The sequence below is a fragment of the Equus asinus genome, chromosome 26, assembly GCF_041296235.1.
Source record: "Equus asinus isolate D_3611 breed Donkey chromosome 26, EquAss-T2T_v2, whole genome shotgun sequence".
Taxonomy (NCBI): Eukaryota; Metazoa; Chordata; class Mammalia; order Perissodactyla; family Equidae; genus Equus; species Equus asinus.
In genome coordinates this window covers 16,222,512-16,239,982 of record NC_091815.1, presented here as the reverse complement: position 1 = coordinate 16,239,982, position 17,471 = coordinate 16,222,512, and the positions used below count along the sequence as shown (strand labels likewise).

General features: G+C 49.6%; 1 protein-coding gene across 8 annotated transcripts in view; it reads right to left on the bottom strand.

The window, feature by feature from the left end:
- The window catches only part of ZNF536 (zinc finger protein 536), a 420,556-nt gene that overhangs the window by 290,101 nt on the left and 112,984 nt on the right, over positions 1–17,471 (bottom strand). The window lies entirely within an intron of this gene.

Below are 17,471 nucleotides of genomic sequence, written 5' to 3'. Positions count from 1 at the left end.
GCACTATTAAGCTGTGGGTGATTAAATAGTATTTTTATTTTTTATGGTGCTAGACTAAAAGATGGAGGAGATTTAAAATATATATTTCCATTAATATTAATATAAAATATAAATAACAGGTGTCTTCCACTTCTTAAGGCACAATTTATACCCAGCACTTCAATCTATAGAGAGCTACTCTTTTTTTTTTAATGAAAAAATGTCTTTCTTTATAAACTCTGGGACAGTATTTCTTATCTTCGTGTACCCGGATATTTAAGCAGAAATATTATTTAATTGGAGTTATAGAGTCAGGCGAAATAATGCCCATACCTATATCACCATAAAAAAAAAAATAAAGCTTCCCTCCAATTGAAATATACTCCATGATTTCTATCTTTTCAGAGAGCGAATCAGGCATTCTGTGATCAATTGCCTGCAGGCCGGGGCAAACAGGCAGGCAGTGGGTGGGCTGGGGCCCAGCGGCAGCACCTTGCTCCCGGCCCACCCCAGCCCAGCGCCCATGGCAGCTCCGGCCGCTCTCCCTCCGCGTCTAGATCATCCTCGCGGTGCTGGCACATCTTTTCCTCGGCATCTGATTAAGTTAACAATGTGCTGCTATTTGCATGCAGATTTGCGGGGCTTTCTCTCCAGCTGCTCCCGGAGCCTTGGTCTTTCTCTGCTAGCGATAGCACAGCAGTCCCTAAATGCAATCTTTGTCAGACCCAGGTGTGCTCTCATTGAGGACGCCCTCGTTCCAAGCAATTTTTCTTTCTGTAGCATTTATAAGGCTCTATTATAGTATAGCCACATCTGGAGGAAAATTCTCCTATTAATTATATACTTTTACCACTAGGAAGACAAATTCTAAAAGATACCAACATTTTTGTTGTTGTTGCTCTTATCTCTTTGACAGCCTGCATTTTATTTTATTTTGTTTTGTTTTTCCAGTCATTTCAATATTTAAAGAGCCATTAACCAAGGGAGGGGGGCTGAATTTCTAGGAAAAGAGGAACAAGAGACCTAAAATCTCAGTGTCGGCCCTGCCTGACCTCAGAGGCCAGCCAGACACCAGCTGAGGCCTTTCTGTAGGCCTTGGGGCTGGGCGTGGGGCTCAGGATGGGGGCCAGGCAGGTGGAAAAGAGTTCCGTTCTGCTGGAATTATAAAAAACCAGCAAGTGCTATTAACCTTTAACCTCGTCTGCTCCCAGGTGGACGCTGGCTCACGTCACCAAACACCAGGCAATCTGATTCCTCTCCAGTCCTCAAGCAGAACCAAACTGGATCGGCACCGTGATCCAGATGCTGTGTTTTCTTTGTGGGGTGGAGGGTAATTTTTCAATCAGCTTTGAGGCAGATTAAAAGAAAAATCTGGAGCTAAGTATTCATTCTCTTTTTCAGAAAGAGATGAGAAGCTTTGCCCGAAGAATCTGAAAGTTACGTTCGAGCCAGGTGGGAGTTTTTGTTTCGGTAGGGATGTTTTGTTTTTGCTTTTTTAAAATCTCTTTTGGTATATAGTCAGATCAGATGGTGGTGGGAGGGTGGATAGAATTAAGCTGAAATGTAGGAAAACTGGATGGTCCCTATCTGGATTTATAATACATTCAAAGTGCTAGCCAATGTAATTTCTGATTCAAAAATTATTTTGCAAAGGGATATACACTGCGTGAACAAGAGTATATGTATGAGTGTGTGTGTGTGTGTGTGTATAAGTGTCCTGTGCTGGGGAGGCTGCACATACACACAAAGAAAGCTGAAATACTTTGGGAACAGGGAAAATCAAAATGGAACTGTTTTCACTTTTCAAGCCAAACTCTACCAGGTAAAAATCTAAGCAGGTTTTGGCCACTTAGTCCAGCTCCTATGACAACAAGGCTGACGCCATCTTCTCCTTGGTCTCTAAAGCTGGCATCAGAAAGAGCCCGGGGCCGTGTCCCGGCAGTACCAGGGGCGGCTCCCGGCTGGCCACACGTGAGCAACAAGAGGACACAAGAGGGGCCTTTCTGAGTCGGGCCTCTGAAGGCCGGAGTTACTGCTCCAGCCACGAGCTGCCTCTGCTCGCTGCGCCAGCCCCTTCCCTCAAGACGACCTGTGGTTTTCACTCTCTCCAGCCGCAGACGTCTGCGAGCAGACAGAAGTCAGAAAGGCCCCGCAATTAGGGTCCATCTTTGGACCATGCTTCAGCCTCAGTTTCTTCAGCTCTGAAATGGGAAGAGCAAACCCTACACCAGTGTGTGCGACACACGTGAGGACTGTGAATCACGTCCCGAATAGAGACGATAAAGAAGGGTCAAGTTTACTGAGATTCTTTTTCCTTACGAATGAGCTGCCCCGCCTCCTCCCCCCAAGGCAACAAGCAGCAGCTCCTGGGTCCATGACACTTAAGAGTCTGTGCATTTTTAAAAAATATTTTTAGACAAATAATGCAAAGGGAAAAGTGATTTTTCAATTTGACCCTTTGGGGGTCACTTGCCTTTTAAACCCTCCAGCTTGCTGGCCTCGCAGCCCCCCAGATACCCTCCTGCAGAAACAGAGCGGGGGCAGATGCAAAGATACTGGATTACATCACTGGAGAGCATGTGGCATTGAGGGGAGAGAAAAAAAAAAAGACAAATGACATTTTGCTGCTATAGTGTGCTATTTTAGTGGTGGTGGCTTGACTTTTGGCCCAAACGCATATGCCAATGGCAAGGCTAACTCCAGGGACTCACAAAAAAGAATGTGTGTTCACAGCTGTACTGTACACCAATACAGATTACATGTTTTCAGTGTTGCGGCCACAACAGAATGCTAATTAACATACTGGAGTGATGAGGCCGGCTGCAGGGGCCTTATTGTTCCATTATTTCATGAAGCCCAGCTGCCTTTGTTTATGTCACTTATCCTCTCGTGCCACAGGTTTTTACTCCAAAAATACTATCCCAATACAACGTTAATATTTAAAAAACAAAGAGGTGGCAGATTGTCATTTTTGTGTCAGTCTCAAACTGCAGAACTGTTAAGCTGTTCTGGTTCGGTATTTAGAAATAATTTAACAGCCATATTCAGACACTGCCTGCATTCTAACATAATGGCTGAATGCTTGAACCAAGCAAATGCGTAACCACCCTGACATCACTTATGAGATTTAGATTGGTCAGTTAATGGAAGTCTTTACCAGAATCAATACCATAACAGCTTCTTGAAATGAACGTGATTTTTTACACGGAGTGCTGCAAACAATAACTACAGAAATATACTACCTTTGTACCCGGCACAAAGAAGCGAAGATGCAAAATTAAGAAGCAATTACATTTTTGCAAACTAATATTCCAGTTGATTATTAAAAACAAACACTTTCAAAAATACGTACTTATCATTAAATAATTGGAGAGCATTAATACCCCCCCACTCCTGATTAATCATTTTTTTACACTTTTTAATAGCTGTTTCACCTACTGGCTACATTATCAGGTTGCTATTAAGTATTGATATTGATGACTGATGTAACAATGATTAACTAAAAAGCGGTATTTAGAGCTTGTTTTTTGGTAAATATTTTTTTCATAATCCTCATTTGAGGGAATACTGTCTGCTGGCTAAATTAGTTTTTTTTTTTCTTTTGCCTGGATTGTGCATAAAAGTGACAGTCTATAAAATACAGGTTTCCTCAAATAGTGTTCCACCAGCAATCTATACATACTGCAGTGACTTCACCGTCAGGCAAAGCTGTTGGCTCAAGCCCAAAATGTTTATGGTGCATTGCTTTCCCCACAGAACAAAAACACCCTGGAGTTTTATTTCAGATTTCCCTAAATGCGCCTTTATTGACACCAGGTACGATAGTTGGAGCAATACGTAATACCCTAGCACAGACGCCATGCCACCAGAGTCATAAATTAAGTTAGAAAAGGTTTCCCCTAAAAAGTGTGGCACTCCACTAATCAAAGCCACACTGTCGCCCAGGAACACCAAATCCGCCCCACCGCCAACGGAGTGAACAAGCCCTAGTTGCTTTTTAACGAGTTTAACTGGTAATCTCAGATAAATGGAGAACCGCTTGAAGTGTCCGTCTTCTACAAGGCAGTAATGAAGGGATTTAGAGCGTTCTGCAGCCCAAACTGCATATAACCGAGAGAATGCCACAGGTGTGCCACCACCGCGACCGAGGGCTTTCTCAGCGATGCCCATCCCCCCGCTGTGGACACAACGTAGATTTTTTTTAATTGGATCCAGGAGCTAGCTAAATGATCCAACTGCTCTGTGCTTAAGCCCCCAGCTAGCTTATATACCAATAATAATAAACTTTCCATAATAGCAGCTCAGCCTATTACTGTTTTTTTCTCTTAACCTAAAAGTGGAACCACTTTATTCTGATTGCAGTCACCAAAGAAACTCCTGAATTGGTTTCCTCCTAAACGACCGCTCAAGAATTACAGATGGGGGCCAGGTAAATAATATTCAATTACACGTGCACACATTTTCATAGGGGAACCTAAGATAATATGGTACCGGGAGAAAACACTATCATAATTCATCCCTTTGTCATTTGTGGGAGACTTTTTCCTCTTCCTTCATAATATCTATTTATCAGGACGAAGCACCAGCCAGTCATAACGGCACCCTGGGACCATGATACAGCCTCTGGGGCTGCCCCATCCCAGATGAGTCAGACCCAGTCGGATACAGCTTCAGTTTGATCCTGTACAATTAATGCATTCATGTTCAGTTTGCAAAAATAAAATACCAGCCCTGTGCTGCCATTCCGAACATCAGAAAAGTGTTAAATTTATAAATAAGAGATCAAAATCCTTTAGTGGGCAGAAACAATATCTTCAAACTAAATGCATGGTTCCACCATTTAGACATATTTTTAACAATCTTAATCCCACTTAAACTTTGCGAAAACTCTATTGAAAATTTAACCTTGTGCTCTTGAAGCTGAAACTGATAAAACTTAATAGCAACAAGGCAGTGAAACACTAATAAACTCATTATAGATCACATAAATGGGAGCCTGCGTGGCTGCCAGACAGCACACGTAAGCAGCTTCGGGTGCAAATAGCAAAGGCAGGCAAGGTGGCGTGGATGTCTGTGTGGACAGTTGGAGGGAGAGGATTCAGTAACGCTTCACAATAAGTTTGCTAAATTTACTTGATTAGGCAGTTCATTTAGAAATTTCAGATGCTAATTATAGGTGGATGCAGACAAGCTGGTATGGAAGCATGAGTTTCCTGAGGCCTCAGAGCCACATCAGGGCCCGCTCTTGCAGAATGGATTCCGAGCGCTCAAAGCCCTTTCCATGTGACCCCCCTGCCCCCAAGGCTGAGGGGCTGAGGAAGCACCTGCAACAAGACCCCCTCCCTGGGACCCCGCGGGCCTCCCCCAGCAGGATCCACAGAATCACCCCCAGAGTCGGGGAGCACCGGAGGCTGCACCCTAAGGTCTACTTGCCGAATTCTGACACGTGTTCAGTTGGGCTCACGTGGCAATTTAAGAACATGTAAGAGTTGTCAACTTGCAAAAACTGGCTGAGCTCCATATGGAAATCCAGATTGCTGACTTCCCTTTAAAAATCCAAAGGTCTAGCAGCACCAGACCCACATTCCCATGGGCAACCACCAGGCCATGTGTTCTCCAGGGGGTCACATCCTCATTCATGGATGGAGATGCTCTTGTCCCTGCAGCATTAGAGTTTTGCAGCCCTGGTCTGTACCATTCAGAGGCTGCTGGTCAGAGGAAAGGGAAGACATGGTCAAGAGAAGCTACACCAAAGGAAAGTTGGAGGGTGGACAGGAAGACTAAGACTTCATGTGCCAGGCGCCACCCCACCAAGCTCAACCAACACGTAGCTGCTGAAGCCAGTTCTGCCCATGCAAGTCCCTCTTTGCAGAGGGTCAGGAAGTCCATCTTCCCTCCCTGCCACCACGAGAAGAATCTGTAAACCCTGGAGGCACGGCAGTAGGAGGGAAATGGAGGCTCTGCCTTTGAGTTGCTCCAAGCCTAGGTCAGGAGACCAGACATGAAGATCAGACAACCGGAAACCAGGCAAATGGTCAAAGATGGAAGGTCGAACCCTGTAGGAAGACCTTAACAGCCATGAGGAGTCACCACTCTTAGCCTGGGGAGAGCCGACCACAACGCTGGGACAAGAGGGACCAGCAGGAAGGACTGAGACCAGGAAAGGAGGAAAAGGGGGAAGGAGAGATGGAGGTGGTAGGCGAGCCCAGTAAAATGGGAGACTCCACACGTGCTTGTCACTTGCCGTGATCGGTGGTGCCAGGAGCCAGGGTCAGAGCCACGGTCCAGAGTTTGCTCACCCCTTGTCTGTTCTAGACTCTTGATACTCACTGCGCAGCAGGACCAGCGTCATTGGCACTTCCTGGGCTCTGGTTAAAAACAAGCAGTGTGGACTCCACCCCAGAACTCCCAAATCAAATATATATTCTAAGCGCTCATCTATCCACCTGGTAGGAAGAGCTGAAGGGGCCACCGCAGGCTCCCCTGCCGTGCCCTGGGCCGTGCCATGTGAGGGGCATGCAAGTCTCATGACTCGAAGGTGCCTTTCTAGTGGGGACATGCTGCCAGTCCATCCACCTGGATGATGTTCATTTAGACTATCAATAAATATGGCTTCAGTAGTCAGATGATATTTAATTAGCATTAAACTCTTTTATTTCATGTAAGTTAGAGCCTTGCCTGAAACACTTCATTTGGAAAGTAACCTGGCACTCAAGATTAAAATGACATATTAGCATGTCAGCGGTAGCCTCATCATGGTGTGCTCCCCTTCGGCTGCCAACCCTGCAGGGGAGCGACACGATGTTGCTTCCCAATTCCCCAGCAGAAGGGATGTGACACAGGGGCTCTCAGAGGTGAGGGGCTGGGTGTTCTTACATGGCAACGGGGCTGTAGCCCCCAGGAATTGTGAAATGGAAACACTTATCCTTGTCAAAGTTGGAAGCAACTTTTCATCCTTCTATCTGAATTTTCTTTCTGTGCCTCAAAGCCATCAAGTCCACCCCTGCCTCCGGGCCTTTCCATGAGCCGTGTGCCCTGTCCAAGTCCTGCTGCATCCTCACAGGGCTCTGACTTGCTCTTCAGAACTCTGACTCAATGTCACCTCCCCAGAGGGGACTTCTCTGATCTCTCAGTCTCAGCTATGCCTGGCCTCTTGGCTTCATATCCCTCCATTTTAATACTCTGTATGACATGTGTCCCTACAGATAACTTTCTGGTTTCTTCATCTATTTGTCTGTCTATTGCCTGCCTCCTCCAACTACAATGCCCTGCATGAGGGCAGGGACCTTGACTGTTTTGTTCTCTGCTATATTCCTAGGGCCTAAAACAGTGCCTGGCTCATCACATAGGATTAAAGAAAGAAGGGAAGGAGGGAGGGAAAATAGATGATAGGTAGGTAGGTAGATACATAGATTGCAGATACATAGACACAGATGATAGATAGATGATAGGCAGAAAGATAAATAGATAAGAGATGGATGGATGGATAGGTATGAGATGGATGAATGGACAGATGATAGAAGATGACAGATTATGGATAGAAGATGGATGGATAGATGGATAGATTATAGAAGACAGACAGAGGATAGGAGATGATAGATAGATTATAGATAGACAGAAGATGGATGGAAGGATGGATAAGAGACGATAGATGATAGACGATGATAGATTATAGATATAAGATGGATGGATGGATGGATAGATAGATACATAGATGATAGAGAGACTGCCAGACAGCTAGCTCAATTGATCAGTCACTTTGGCTGACACAAAAGAGCAGGGTGTCCACTCTCAGGAGGCTTGCAATCTAGAAGGGAAGTGACAGAGTCAGAAAGCATGGCCGAGCACCACTCACAGCCCTGTCAGGTGTGCCCGGAGCAGTGTGCGATTACGTGACAGTTAGGAATTCTGAGGGCAGGGCCATGAGATCAGAGGAGAACTTGCTGGGGGCTGGAGGAGTTGACAAGGGGCTTCCTCAGGGGTCAGGGAGGCAGTGGCTTCATGGGGTAATCTAAGCTAGATCCTAAAACCCTGGCTGGATGCAAACATTCCAAACAGGGCCACCCAGGAATGCCCAAAGGCTTGCACGCAGACCACTAGGACACACAAGATGATTTTAGGTGACACATAGAAAAACTCCTTTTTAAAAAAATTCATACTTATGTAATTATTCTAACATTTAATATGAAAAAATATATAACTGGCACATCAAACTAGCGATTTCACAGATATTATTTAGGACAAAGCTAAATATAATATTTAATCAAAAGAAGTGTGTCCTCTTAAAAAAATATTGTTTACAATGTAGCAGGTGGTACTCGGTATGGTAAAAATCAAAAGGGAGGTGTGTGAATGATGAAAAGTGTTGGCTTGGAGCTAAGGAGTCATTCCCAGCATAAACTGAACCCCCCAACCCCCACCCTGGGCCGGGAAGTTCTCATCCACAGGAGGCCTTGCTTTGCTGGATCTGGTCCCCAGCTGGGCTGTCAGAGGCAGATGCAGGCCTAACAGCCCCTCCCTGGATTTGTGGAAGTGGCAAGGATGTATCCAAGCGCTCCACACCCTCCCTGGGGACGCAGCCCCCACCCTGCCTGTGCCACACGGGCAGCAGGAAGTGCTCCAAGAAAGAGCGCACGGGCTTCTCCAGGGGCAGCCCCACGAGCTCCAACAAGTCCTCCCCTTCTGAAGGCAAGAAGGAGAAAGAGGAAGAGGAAGAAAGACAGCACAGAGAGAAGGAATGGGGAGGAGGAGGGAAAGGATAAAAAAGACAAACAGGGGAGAGAAGGAATGAGGGAGAGAGGGGGTGGAAAAGGCTATCTAGGACCAAATGCTGGCTGAAGTCCTTATCAGGAAGAAAAATTTTAAAATGCACGAACTCTATTTATACCCTGAATAAACAAGATAATTACGTGTTCATTTCATAAGTTGTGCCTTGATTTCGAGATCACCAGCGGCCACGAATGTTTGGATTTCACATAAGCATGTTTAAAAGCCATGGGTCTTGACCCTCTGACCAGGAAGCTAAGCTTAGTCAACACTTTCACACTGTGATCAAGGCATAAAGCAGAGAGTTGAACAAACTAACATTTTACGCTTGGAATTGAAGTATAAGCAGAAGAACTGATGAATCTGCTAATTGTTCCATTGTTCTTGCCTGCTCTTGACATTGGCATATACCCCTTGTATAACCCAAAGTGCATCTTTTGTATATGTACGAAAAGAAAAATGTGTGCGACCCGATGAACATAAGGGGGGGCGTTAAAGGGCAATCCCTTTTTTATTATTTTTTTAAAGGCCAACTTGCTGTGTACAATCCATGGCCCTGGCCTGAGAGTGTGGGGAAGCTGCCTGCAACTATGCACTGTGGGCAAGCTGGACACAGTCTGGACGCCCCAACCTAGCCCTGTCCCTGCTTTGCCTCTTTCTTTCTGAGGTCACTGTAAGCCTCAGCCTCCAGCAGGGCAGCAGCCAGGTTTGCAGCAGGCTGATGGGTGTATTCTTCCTCCCACTCCCACCGCCACCGGCCCAGCTCAGCATCAGACAGTGCCGCCGTGCTTCGGCTGCCCATTGCCTGGATGCATCCCAACTGAGCCCAAACAGCCTAACCTGGCATGCAGCTTCTCGCCCATCGGGCTCCCACCTGCACCTCCACTCACTCTTACTTATATCCTAAATTCCAGCAAAACCTAGCAACTTGTCATTCCCCAAGACCAATGCCGTCCCTGGTTTGTCCAGTCTCCCCCTCTCCTGCCCCCACCTGGAATGGCCACCTCAGCATGGCCCCAAACTTGCCCCCACTCCCACCCCCACCCCCAGCTGTAAATGCATCCAGGAAATTCCCACCTTCTTCAAGCAACTTCTCTCTTGCCTTCTCCTTATCTCTATTTACGAAAATCTTCCTGGTCCCCAAGCTCCAGCTCCAGCACCAGCTTCTCCACGCAGCTCTTCCTGAGCCACAGAGTGAGCCTGACTTTTCCTCTCTCAGCCGAGTATGCTCACAACAATACTTAGCTCCTCTGTCGTTAGCCACAGTGCTCCTGTTAACTGATGCCTCCCTCTCAAGTTTGAATGCATGGCTCCCTGTCTGATCTCGGAGGTGCCCTGGCCGCGTCCCTGTGTGCTGTGGCCTTCTGTGTGTTTGTCCCCTCGCTGTTAGGATGGTGGCAGAGAGAGTCCTAGGGCTCCACAGGTTTCTGTTGACTCACACGGACCTGAAGCAGCACACGCCTTACTTCTCTGCAGCACAGCCTTGCAGGCCTGGGCTCCTGCATCCTCAGGGACGGGCCTCGGGGCCGCGCTGATGTGCAACCCCGGCCATCGCTGCCTCCAGGGAAAGCGCGCCCTTCAGGGCCTTCCAGGCCCAATCCTAACTGAACCAGCTTGCTGCCCATGCTCGCTCCACAGAAAATCTGGATTATGGAGGACAGGATGGGACATACTCTGTCTCCTCCACCCGTCAGCCTAGAATTCCATGGGGTTGCCCCAACTCTCCTGGCAAGAGGGGGACCCTGGCAGCACAAAATCCAAATCAAAGTCTTTAGTTGATTTCAACCCCAAATTTCTCTCTGACTCTAAAACAAGAATCAATAATACCAAATAGTCCATTTTGAGGGGATTAAAAGCACAGTTTGGCCTTGTTGGAGGTTAACCCTCAAATACAGACCCTTCTTTAGAAGCCTCTTTCCACTGCCCTCCTAGAAGCAGAAGGAAGGTGGCCCGTGGGCTCTCTGTTCTTCTTCATGACACTGGATCCTTTTAGCCCAAAACACTGAGCTGGGGCACGTGTGAGGATCATCCCAGACTGTAAGAATCCACATCACTGCCAGGCGGCTCCTGGCAGTCTATGTCACACACATGCACACACACACGTCAGGGAAGGCCTGGTCTCCCATGGAAGGTTGCAACTATTGAGAGATATGGAAGTAAAAACCAGATACTTCTCTCCCCCTCTTTCCTTTCCCGCCTGGCCCATTACCTGGCACATAAAGACCATCTGGGTCAGTGAAAGACAAAAGCCATTTTGTCCTTACCTAACAGATACTGCACCGTTGTATACACAGATCTTTATTTCCTACATAAAGTTAAAGGTTTGTGGCCACTTTGCTTTTTGCACATAATCCTCCTTTTTTATTTTAATTAGCATGCCTCAAACAAAGACAACAATTTCAGAACATACAAGCGGCGCTGCAAAACAGAGAGCTGTTCTCGCCTTTTCCACCCCTTTCAGAAGCAGGAGAGGGAAATAGGGATGGGAAGCCTGGGACCAGCAAAAGGAACAGTGCCTCCTCTTAGATGGCAGCTATTTCCTCCGTTTACCCACAGTGCTCAGAGGGAGAGGGAGAACCCAGGTTCTAGAAAGGGTTGGCTTGGCAAAGAAAAATCTCCAGTGAAAGAGTCATCGTGGGAGTAGCTGGGAGAAGACGGACGTGACTGGCCCACCCAGGACCCTGGTCCACAGGCCTGGACCCAGGGGCAGCAGGACCACAGAGACGCAGCTGGAACATCTGCCTGTGGGCGGCCCTTGGCTTCCTCAGCGGCCAAGCCCCATGCTCCCTGCAGAGCGGCTCCCAGAGAACAGCCTGTGCTTATGGACCCCAGCACACTGCCTTTACAAGAGCACGCTGGTTCTCACCTCCCTCTGCTCACCAGGAACCCGCCCGCCTCGCTCCCAGGACTGGCACACCTCTGCTCTAGGCACAGCTGTGGCTGCCAGAGTCAAAGGGACACTCACCAGAGCCTCTGGAGGAACAAGGCCCCCAGAGCGGCAGCTCACACGTGGGACACGCTTTGGGCACAGAAGACCAGGCCATGGGCCCCGGCACAGCTGAATTTTTTTTAACTGAGATTCATCTCAGATCCTTCTTACTGCCCTTCTTCAGCTGCCCATGCCTCACTGTGTGGGACAGACGGACATTCACAGAAGGCCAGCAGTGCAAGTGGGGTGTCATGGGTTAACGTGTCTCTTTTTTTGTTTTGTCGTGTCTATTTGCAAAGCTGACCTAATGCACAGCCTCACAGCTCTCAACCTCTGAAGGGCCAAGAGGGACACAGGAGCCTTTGTCTAGTGACAAACAAAGGCAAAGTCATGGCGGAGTAGACCCTAGAGTGTTGCGGGCCCCCGCCCCACCCGCAAGGATGCTGCCCTGCAAGGCTGCTCGCTGGGGCAAACTCAGAAGGAAGTGTATGTCCAGCCTCAACCCGCTGCTGGCCTGGTCCCCACCCTGGAAGGCCCCATGCAAAGTGGCTCATCCCAGACCCAGGGAGGGCCGGTGCTCCTCTGCCCCACCACCTCACACAAAGAAAGCATGTCCAAAAAGAAAGACCGAGTTCACCTTCTTTCATGGTTTTTTTAAAGCAGTTTTCCCCCCCAAAGCCCCAGTAGGAAGTTGTTTAACTTAGCTGTAAGTCCTTCTAGTTCTTCTATGTGAGACACCGCCACAGCACGGCTTGATGCGCAGGGTGTAGGTCTGCACCCAGGATCTGAACCCACACCCACCAGCTGCTGAAGCCGAAAGCTCAAACTTAACAGCTGCGCCGGGCCGGCCCCCAACTTCACATTTTGACACCTTAACTGAAGTGGGTCATTTAGACTCCCACCGGGCCCCTTGTCTGCCTCCCTCACTCCGGAGTAAAAACCCCAAAAGATCTTTCAACTGTAACCTGGTCGCGAAGCAGAAGGCGCAGGATTAGCTCTGTAAACCAATCAAGCACCATTAAGGAGAAAGAATATGACATGAAGCTTTTGTTTCTCCAAATGAAAGAAAGAGAAGAAGCAAAAAGGAAGAAGACAAGAAAAGGAAAGCCAGCAGCAGCAGCAGCAGAATTACAGAAGGAGGAGTCCCCACCCAGACACCCGGGGAGAGCTGCTCAGGCTGGTGCCGGATGGCGAGAAGGGTTAAATTTATGTTCCATTACAAGTCCCCTTTTTTTTGGTTTCATCTTCTCAGTAAAACACATAACTTAAAATGAAATCAAATATTAAAAATGACAGACTATATAAGTGCTGTGACTAACTTCAGGTCACGGAGGGAGGGAAAAGCCGGCAAGTTGTCAGGCACTATCTGTCAGAGTGAATTAGAAACAATCAACAGAGACTGAAAGGGAAGGTGATTGTTATTAAGCAGCGGGGCTGTGAGCAGGCTGCCCAGATGTGGTCATGCATATAAAGGACAGGAAACAGCAGTTTAATTCAGGAAGCCCCGGCGAACAGGGCAGCAGAGAGGAGAAAAGTCCTTTGTCGCTAATAAGCTGGAAGTTACTTTGATAACAGCAGGGTTAGACTCGAGAATAAAACACATTTCTTTCACTACCACACACCATTAATATCACAGAAATGTGGTCGGAAGAAATGCCCAGCGCGAGCCGGATCAGCCGCTGGCCTTCCCCAGCAGCCTGGAGAGCCGACCCCGGTCCCCATCCGGGCCCGAGCCTCCGCTCCTGCCAGGGCAGGGCCTTTTCTGACCACGTCGGACCAACTGTCACCCTCCAGAAATGTCATATGACCAAAACACCATAAGGAGAGTATTTCCTTATTGCCCAGCATCAGGCCCTCCCGTTCCTGGGGCCTGTGGGGAAGGTGCGAGCCGGGTAAACAGCCTCGGTATAATGAAGGCCACGTATGCAGCCACGAAGAACAATTTTATATGCAGACAAGGCCCGATTTCATAAGAAATTACTTATGCAGGCGTTCTGCAATTATCCTGTGATACTTGCAGGCAACAGTCTGACAGCAGTTGTGCAAACAATAAAGGGATTACAGAAATAAAAACAAATAATATTACACACGCAGAAACTCCATGTTGCATGTGGACGGGATGGAGAGAGATGAGTGGAGACAGGCAGGGCCAAGAGGAAATGAGGCCGGGGCAGAGCCGACCCCTGCCCGGGCACTTGGACTGTGCCAGCGCTCGCTCCAAGCCCCCGACAGGACCCTGCCCGCAGGCGGCTGTATGGCGGTCTGCCCCCATCTCAGGGGAGGCTGGGCCACCTGCTTGCCTCTCTGGGGAGCTGAGGGCATGGGTCACCTTTGCAGGAAGGAGCAGGGTCACAGGACCAGGAAGGGACAGGCAATGGGTGGGCTGAGAGCTTTGCCATTTTCTCTCGTACACCAGGTGGCCTTCCCAGAACAGGAAGCATGTTGTCCTTCCGCCTCATGCCGGGGTCAGCACAGGCCACCCATGTCCAGTTGCAGCCCAGAGCTTCCAGGCAGCGGGTGCAGGGTCAGGACTGCCCCTCCCATAACACAGGTGAGCAGAGTAAGTGGGGCAGCCATGATGAGGACCCAATCAAGACTCAGTGGAGGCCGGGGCACTCGCCGAGCAGCCCTGTGACTGGCATGAGAACAGGGCTCCCATCGCTCACTCCTGGGGGCTCGAACTTCATCCATGACCGTGTCGCCATATTAGACACAGGCAGGCGCCCGTGAACTCAGGTGTTGGGGAGATAGAGAGCGAGGTGGGATGCAGGCCCTGCACAGGGGCCTGCTGACCCCATCCCCAGAAGATGGGTGCTTCCCACTGCCGCCTCCCCTCCAGGCACTGTCCAGGAGCTGTCACCCACCTCCCACAGTAAGAGTGCAGGGACCTGCAAACGCTCGCCCCTCTGCACTTCACATACTTCCAGACCCCAGGCTGTTCTGCAGGCAGCTCAGAGTCAGCACTGGCCTGTGCTTACTGCATGCCACTGTGTGTGACCCTTGCTCAGTGCTGAGGGCAAGAGTCACAAAGTGCAGGCTGCAGCTCCATCTAGACCACAGATATACCAGTGTTTGCAGAAAGTTTTTTTAAAACTTAAATGAGTTGCCAACATTGGAGGGAAAAAAAGAACCAGATTTTTTTTTTAACTTCTTTTTCCTTAAAAACTATGAAGACCTAGAAATATCTCCAAATGCACATCTCCAAATGGCTGCAACTGACGAGAGCTGAGTGGCCCCTCTCAATGGGATCAGCTCTACCCAGCCTGCTCTGGCCTGCTCTGTCCTTCACACATGCCAAGTTCTTCCCTACCACAGGGCCTTTGAACCTGCTGTTCCCTCTGCCAGGAATGCTCTTCCCCCAGACCATTAGCTGGCTGGCTACTCCATGTCCTTCAGACCTCTCACTTCCATGGTGCTTTCCTCAGGGTGGTGAGGTCCATCACGGACCACCTACACCCTCTCAAGTACAGCCACTCCCCCTTTCCCTTCCCCAGCCCAGACAGTTTCTCATTTATCACTCTCTAACATCATCTTATCCGTGGCTGTCTTGTTTACTGCTTCCTAGCCTCACAGTAGAAGCTCCCCGAGGACAGGGAGCTTGTCTATCTTATCCAAGGCTGTACCCAGGGTTGCACCATGGCCAAGGGCTCGGGCTCCAAAACCAGAAAGAAACAGGCTCTGACCATGGCCTTACCATCCACCGGCTGTGTGACGTGAGGGAGTCCACTGCACTTCTCTGACCTCAAGTTCCATGTCTGGAAAATGGAGCTAATAACAGTATGTCCCTTCTAGGGAAGCGGTGAGGATGGAGCTATCCCAAAGCACGCTTCGACCAGAGCCTGCTCCGCTCTGCCCCTCAGAGTCCAGCTGTCCCAGTGTGGTTTCCTCTCAGGCAAAGTGAGAGCGACGGGACCTCTCTCTCCTAACTCCACTCAGCAAAGGAGGCTGCAAGGATCCTCACCTCCGCGAGCCTGGAGATTTCCTGGTGAAGGTCACATACGGCACACAGCCCCACACATATATGCAGGGCTTGTCATCATCACCACACAGACATCACAACTGTCCCGCCATCTCCTGTCCTGCCAGAGTGCCACCACCGCAGCCTGCAGCCAAGGTGATCACCACTACAGGGAGGCTGTGGACCCACGTCTGCACCAGGATAGCCGGGCCGCCTCAGGACAGCGGGAGCCACAGCGAGACCAGCACCCTGAGTCCGGGGCCCAAACATGCCCTGGGCACCGGGGGCCACTGTCTGTCAGAGGGGGCGAAGGGCCTGTGGTCTCTGAGGGCCACTTCCTTCTGGAAGGCACTGAGCCTCATGACCAAACGTGGGGACCTTCCAAGGGATAAAGCTAAAGAGAGCCAGACAGCCACACCTCGTGGCCCTGCCTCTGGTCCCTACGAGGGTTTCTCTGGAAATGTAGATTGTGGCGGGATAGTGAACCATTCTCTGATGTGTGTGAGGGGTTCAGTCACCGACAGCTCACCTGGGATCCTAGAGATACAGAATTTCTATGGAAAGGCGCTTCAGGGTGGCGTCTATGTCCCCAAGATGCATTGTATAACATCACGTGAGACTTTAAAAAGTCAAGCGTCCCCTTCAAAGGATTGGGAGGGCCCCGGTGGAAAGGAGAGCGAGCAGGAAGACCCCAACGGGTCCCTTCGGAAGGCCAGCAGCGGCTCAACCAGCTCATCATATTCCAGCCCGCACAGGAAGGGTCCCTCCGGGGCCTGAGAGCCCTGTGCTCTGGGGCTGCAGTCAGCGAGCAGCCTGGAAGGAGGTGCCCGCGCGCTCTCCGCCTGTTTCTGAGACCTGTCCCCTTTCTTGGTCTACAAGGCACAGAATTTGCTCGTGGATAGAAAGTTCCAACCCTACTTCCAGTTCACAGGATCCCAAAATTATTCCAAGATGTACATTTTCCATGCAGGAAAATCTCCCCGCCTTCTCATGGCCAATCCCAAGAACAGTGCGTCACTGTTCTCTATCTTCTCTGAGGCCCAGGACACGCTGATGTGATTAACTCCGTGCAATGCCCGCCTCAGCGGCAGAAAACCTGGCGAGGCCAGCGTCGTGGCCTACTCCTCAGTCTAAGAAAGGACGGCCATGCCACATTCGGACGAAGGTCAAGCGCTTCCAGCTTCTCCCCTGGGTCTCCCACCGGGTCAAGCATGGTGGTTCATCCTTCCCATCCCTTCCCTTCCCATCCCAATGTGGATCAAGGGGAAATGGCCAGCACCCTTGCAGGACCTCCTTCCCCACCTCAAGAGGTACAGAGCATGGAAAGCTCCAGAACAAGCTGGTGTGCTCGCTTTCCCGGGGAAAGTCAGCCTCACCCATCTTCCCGACCGGAGGCCTTCAGCAGTGATGCTAAGCTGGGCCTTCGGAAACTGTGAGCATCCACGCGGCAGAATTCCTACCATCAATGTAGAAGCTAAATATTGTAAGACTCCTAACTCCCCCATCTGTGTTTTGCCTCCCAAGAGGGAAAATAGTCTTCGCAGACATTCCCTTATCTGGCAGGCGAATTCTAAACCTTACTGGCAACTGCAGGCTTGTTTTCCCAACCAAACAGCTATGGAACCAAAAATTGTTCTGCCTGCGATATGCTGAGGAGGGAACTAGCCAAACAGCTCAGTCTGGAGGCGCAGGGCTGGGAAGCCGAGGCCTGTCTCCACCACCAGGGGAGACCCCATGCTCCACGGAAGACCTGGTGCCAGGGGAGGCCGCCCGTCAACTGACGGAAGCTACAACTGCTGTGTTCGCTGCTCCTTTTCCTTAACACAGCATACACCCACC